Below are 6,594 nucleotides of genomic sequence, written 5' to 3' on the forward strand. Positions count from 1 at the left end.
CGGCATTCTTCCTGACTGCTTGTCCTGTGTTTAGTGTCATGATGGTCAGCAATTCTGACTGGCAACAAGAGTTGCTAGAGAAAAAGTAAGGCAAGATTAGACTTGTTCTGGATTAATGGAAGAGGGGGGTTACAAATAAATGAGTAACAAATAAATAGATACAACAGATTGCTTCTCAAAGGGGGAAAAATACAGTGTATTTGAAAACAGGAATTAGGAGAAATCAAGTCAGTTCAGAAGAAAAAAAGCCAATTCCAACATTACCATTGTGCTCCTAAAGAAGAAATGCAAAAGCAACCGAAAGTGATGCTGCAAGATCATATTTACTTGCAATAAAGATGAGGTAGGCTTAGTCTTTATCTTCTATTTATCTGTTCAGTTGGTGCACATACACTCTAAAGCACTGAGGAAAGTAAGATTTTGTACCATTCATTCAGGTTAATGTATACATTTAAGAAAAACAGCTGAGCTTGGAGGGTTCTTTTATGTTCATAACAGCTGACCATGTAACAGGAGTACAAATACACACAGGGCAGCAAAACTAATCTTAGGAGGATTTCAGACTTCAAATGCACTGAGCTAAGCCCTTCTCCAGCACATGATGTTTTGTACCAGTTGAAAAGGGAACTCATCATCTCAGCAACTGTTTTTTAAAGACTTTGGGAAGATTTTACACTTGGTGGGAAGTCAGGACAATATTTGATGTTATTTGTTTAAACCGTTGCTATCAATTCGATTTTGAAAAGAAAAAGAAAGGGTTTTAACAACAATAGTGCTTTGCTATGCAAATTTTCCTTAATCACTATCTGGAAGAGTGTTCATTTGGACTTAGTTAATTAGAAGTAGGAAGAACCCAACATGAGGGTCTACCATGTACAGGAAAATTTGGGTAACTTTAATGAAAGATTGCGAGAAAATGGTGGGGTTTTCCTTCAAAACATCCCTGGACAAAACTGAGATCCCTGTCGGTCCTTCTGGCTGTAGCTTCCAGGATCTGTCACCTCAGGAGCATTTATGTCACTGGTGACCCAGCAGAGCCCTGCACTTACTTTAAGGACAGCTCATCAAACCTGATCTTCTCATAAGTGCTGAGCCATTCCCCTTGTCTTCACAGAAAGCTGAAAGATCTCAGGACCTTTACAAGTTACTATTTTGATTAACGTACAAGTTCTTGTGAATAGGCTTCCCACGGAGAGTGATTTCATCAGGATGTATGAATAATTGATACGGTTCTTGGCTTGATACCATAGTTACGGGAATAAAAGAAAAAATGGGGAACTGAACTTAACCATTTAATACCATCATGATATGGCAGCACTGGTTGGAACCTTTAACCATCATCGGCTCCCTTGAAGTTGCAACTGGCCAGCTCTGCACAGCAAGGACACAGCACACAGCAACAGGGTATCGTGCTGCTCCTCAGCGGGTCAGAGCTGCTGCCTGTTTCGCGACGTGTTTATGAAACTGGCCTGAGATGAGGGGGTTGTAATTACGTGTCCCATGCAGAAGTCACAGGACCTTTGTCTGGATTTTAAAATATCCAAGAAAAATCATGGACATAAGAGATAAGTAAGAAGGCATTCTTACCTTGGCATTCCAATGGTAATTTTTAGACTCATTAGAAACTCTCTCTCTCTTTCCATACGTAGATTGAGACAAAGAGAAAGAAAAAAAAAGAGACATATACGTATACATACATGGAGAAATACATTCCAGTTGCAAAAATCCCCCAAAGAAGGCTGAAAATTAAAGTCCTGCAGGGTTTCTGTTCCTGCTCTGCTGTCTGTTTTTTCATTGCCCCATGCAAAATGGAACAGCTACAGGATGCTGGCTGTGCTCGCCAGGGGACACCAGAGTAATCTGGCCAAAACTGTTTAGTTTAAACTGGTAAATGTTTGTGAAAACTCGAAGTTATTTTACAGCAAAATACCAACCAGAAAAATTTTTACTTATTAATAACACAGCTAATAGCATTTTAGTGAAGTTCACACATATAGGGAGAACCTGAGAACTACATTAAAAAGTATTTACTTTATATAGTTCTACAACATTAAAAAATTCAGTAGCAGCAGAGCTGTGTCATCTTAGGTCAAAATCTGTTAATGAGTTTGCTGGTGATACTATGCTTATTACAGGCTGACAGCTTCTTGCAGGGCCCCTGCAGCTAGGTGTTCACGGAGCCCAGGATGCCAATCTCGAAAGCTTGCTCAAGTCTCTTCATCTTAGGACAAATTTACTTCTTCACTTTCCAGAATCACTGCTATAATAGAAGAGAAGGATTCTCTCGTATATCCTCAAATCATTGAATTGTTCTTATTTCTGAAGGCTTGGTGGAGCAGAGGAAAGGTCTGAAATTTTCTGGCCCTGCAGCCTGCCAGAGGGAAATACTCAGTGCTTTCTTAACAATGTAAGCAGCCACTGGTTTAAACACTCTACTTGAATGAGGGTTTCAAAACCTTGTAATGTTGTAATGAAGAAAAGTGCCTGGCAGAACTGTTCCTTGAGGCTGTGCTTTCTGACAAGATGAAGAAACAGCACCTTGAGGAAAGGATTCTGTTAATGTGCCAACTTCGATGATTTTTGTAAGAGGGGTTTTCACCAGAAGTTGGTGCTCAGACGAGGAATAATGGACTAAAGAGGCTGTGCTTTCTACAGGGCTTATGCCTGACTCAGGATCTGTCATGGGTAAACTCGAGTTGCTTTGAGTTCAGCTGTTTCATGTTCAACAAACAAACTGCAGTGTTTGCAAACCCTGTTCTATTTTATGCACGTTATCAAGCCCCTTTCAGAAACAGATTTTTCTAGACAGAGGACAAGTTTACCTGCAGCAAAGTGGGTATAAATTCATCTGTACCCTGAGCCAAGTTCTGCTATGCCTTTGACGCGTGTTCTTGTCCATTTCTTAATCTGGTCTCCTCCATAACGCTTACCTCTCTGCAGACCTCTGTCCTCCCGACACCCATGTCAGTCATGCCCAGGCTGCTCTGACCAGATCACATCTTGAGACCGGGGACTCAAGGCCAGGCTGGATGGGGCTTTGGGCAACCTGGTCTAGTGAGAGATGTCCCTGCCTATGGCAGGGGGATTGGAACTAGATGATCTTTAAGGTCCCTTCCAACCTAAACCATTCTATGATTTTTTTTATCCTTTGCTGTTAAAAGAAGCTTTATTGTGTACAGAGGTAAGTTACCTGCTGATACAGCCACAGTAAAAGGTAGGGCATGAGCAGAAGTAAGGCCAGGACACAGAAGATAGACAATGCACAGAGTGGTACAAATCCAGGAGAGACTGTTGTTACCATAAGGGGTTCAACTGTATCATTCTCCACCTTTGCACCACTGTAGAGAGGCCTCTCAGCCATGTAACTGATTCATTCATGAAGGCTGCCCACATCACAGCCAGCAGCTCTCATGGTATGAAGATGTTTCTCAGAAATGTTCAGCCTTGGTCACAGGACCCTCTCTTTAATTTTCTGTTGTGCAACTGCATGCTTCATTGTGTGTGTATGTACACCTGTGTAAACACTGCAGCTTACTCAGGAAATAGTTATCTCCTTTCATAGAATCATTAAATCACAGAATCATAGAACGGTTTAGGTTGGAAGGGACCTTGAAGATCATCTAGTTCCAACCCCCCTGCCATAGGCAGGGGCATCTCCCCCTAGACCAGGCTGCCCAAAACCCCTGGCCTTGAACACCTCCAGAGATGAGGCATCCACAACTTCTCTGGGCAACCTGTTCCAGTGTCTAAACACCCTCACAGTGAAAAATTTCTTCCTAATATCTAATCTAAATCTACCTTCTTCCAGTTTGAAGCCATTCCCCCTCATCCAATCACTACATGCCATTGTAAAAAGTCCTTCCACAGCTCTCCTGTAGGCCCTCTTTAGGTACTGGAAGGCTGCAATAAGGTCTCCCCTTTACTCTCTTTTGCCAGTAAAGCCTTTGTAAGCCAAGGATAAAAGGTGTTCTGGACCTTCCAGACGTCAGGAGAAAAAGCAACACATAAATATATGTGAAAAAACTTCTTAATAAAAAAAGTAGTGGAAAACAACTCCAGATCTTCTAAATACCCTTCACAGGCCAACCAACAGTCAGGGATCGGGGCTTGCAGCATCACAGTAAGTGAAACTGAAAGTCTACATTGCCCCACATCTGGCCTTGACAGCAACCTGCAGCTGATGTTTACCGGGGTATAAAAACATGGCATGTGTAGTGTGACCTTTCCCCTTGTATTTTCTGGCAATCAGCAATTAAGGTCATTCAGAGCCTCCAGAAAGGGTTGATCCCAATACTACCTGGCTTCCAGGAATCTGTTGCATCCATGAATGCCTCCAGCTTCTATGACACCCTGTGGCAATGAGTTCCATGGTTTAAATACATCCTTGATGGAAAAATACTACTCCTTTTTCTACATTTTAAACATACTGTCTGATAATTTCATGGGCTGCCCACTAGAGCTGGTAGTGTGAGTGTAAGCAAACACGCAATCTCCCTTCACCTTTTCCATACTACCCCAGCCTCTTAGCCCTGACCGTGTCCTCCAACTGCCAACTCTTCTCTGTGCTATCAAGTATTTAACCTTGCTGTAGAGGGTGCAGCTCCAGGTCCTCTGTCATTCTTGCTTCCCGTGTGTGTACGTTCTGTAATTTTATACCCCTCTTGAGATAGGACAGCCAGAACCGCACATATGCATAATATATAATGTAAAAGTTCTGTAACAATATTTTCTGTTGTGCCCTTTATTTTCTTCCTACTAGTTGAATCCAGCACCATGCAGCCCCAGAAGTCCAGACGTGTCTGGTCATGAACAACTTCCCATTTGCCACTTAGTCTTAGTGCTGGGCAAAGGCACTTCATGGTGGCATTGCACATTCCCCTGTCATGCATCATCATCATCATCTACCAACTGGGTTGGCAAACAACAGGCAGCAAATCTGCAAAGAGCAAAGGCTACATGCAGGAGTTCTCACGTTGGCAGGCCATTGCAGCAAGCTCTTCCCACAGCCTGAGGCAAGTGACTTTTGATGTAATGGAGGTCTTTCCCTGCTGTCTTATCGCTCTGACCCCCAGCACTGCACCCCAATGCCTGCTTTGGGTTGACCCATCTCCAGAGGTAGGACTAGCTGATTGCTTACATCTTTCTCATTACTTTAAGATTCAGCTACTCACCAGTCCCCTGTTTATATGCAAAGACCACAAAGTACATCAAGGCTTTCTCCATGCAAAAAAGCAGAATTTTAAAAAGGCACCCATTTGCAGGAGCAGTGGAGTTGCAGGAAGGACACCAGTGGGCCCAAGATGTCCTGTGCTTTCTAGGGCACTTTGCAGAACATGCACAGGTTTCCTGAAAACATCCGGGACAGCGCTGGAGCAACGCTTGATGGGACAGCTGACCAGAACTCACAGCGCTTATTGGCAATCCGTGTTCGTGCAGGACATAGTGAAATGAAACCTATGGACACTGATTGCAGAACAAAATGTACTGTACGTGCCCTAGTCACGTAACCATATGGAGCCCCAGAGCAAATATGCGGCAGAAAATGTAAATATGCCCCCAGGGGCAACCTTATGTTTGAAAACAGTTCACCCCTTGCATCTGTTTCGTGCCAAACCTCATGCTTTGCACTCTGGCTTCTGAAGTTGTAGGTCTCAGGTTTTCTGGGTGAGCGAGGTAGCCGTAAGGTACCCAAAGTTTACTGTACAAAAAGCATCCTATTACTACTCAAGTAATAGGAAGACATGCTTGTGAAATATGACCCTGTGACTGTGTTTACTTAGGCAACACCTCCGTGCAAGTATTCATTGATCTGTTGTCCCCAGGGTCTGTCCCAGATTGCGTGTCGCCTGCCCTGTTCCGGAAGAATTGCCACACACCGAGAGGCTTCAACTTGCTTCCTCTTTACAAATTTGATTTTGACAAGTTTGCTGCTCACTTGATAAAGAAAAGCTCACCCTGGTTGAACTGGTACAGTTTTCAACTTGAGCAAGTCAGCAACGCTGGGGGATGAGATAAGAGGAAAGTACCGGAGAACATTTAGAATTTGTTTCTGGGAATATGTCATGGAAGATACCAGGCCAAATGGCCATTATAATCACTCACATCTTAAAGTTTAATGTGGCCTGTTGACATATATTTTCAAATTTTTCTGCAGTCCCTAGGATCCAGGAGTTTGGGAATTCTGGCTCAAATTACTAATTATGACATTCTGCAGGACATCTATTACAACTAATGTGATTTGCATGTTTTTTCTTCTAACAATTATGACAAGGAATTTGTTCCACATTGTGGGATGTTTCCAAGCTACATTTCTCCAATTTTGGTGGATGTTGGAAGTGTTTCCTTTTGATGACCTCAGTCATGACCACACTTTGCACAAGATAACTGACAGGAGACAGCAGTTAATGTGAATGGCAGGCACATTAATATTGCCCTAAATATGACCCAGAACTCTTTTTAGCTAGGCTGGGTGGTAGCATCACCATAGCAAGGTATCAAGGCGGAACGTTGGTTTTTTTACAAAACTTATACACCGAGTTTCCTATGGAACATTTCCTTCCAGTAGCTGGAGTTGAAGGAATATGCTGTTCTACA

This window comes from Charadrius vociferus, unplaced genomic scaffold (assembly GCF_000708025.1).
Source record: "Charadrius vociferus isolate BGI_N301 unplaced genomic scaffold, ASM70802v2 scaffold92, whole genome shotgun sequence".
NCBI lineage: Eukaryota > Metazoa > Chordata > Aves > Charadriiformes > Charadriidae > Charadrius > Charadrius vociferus.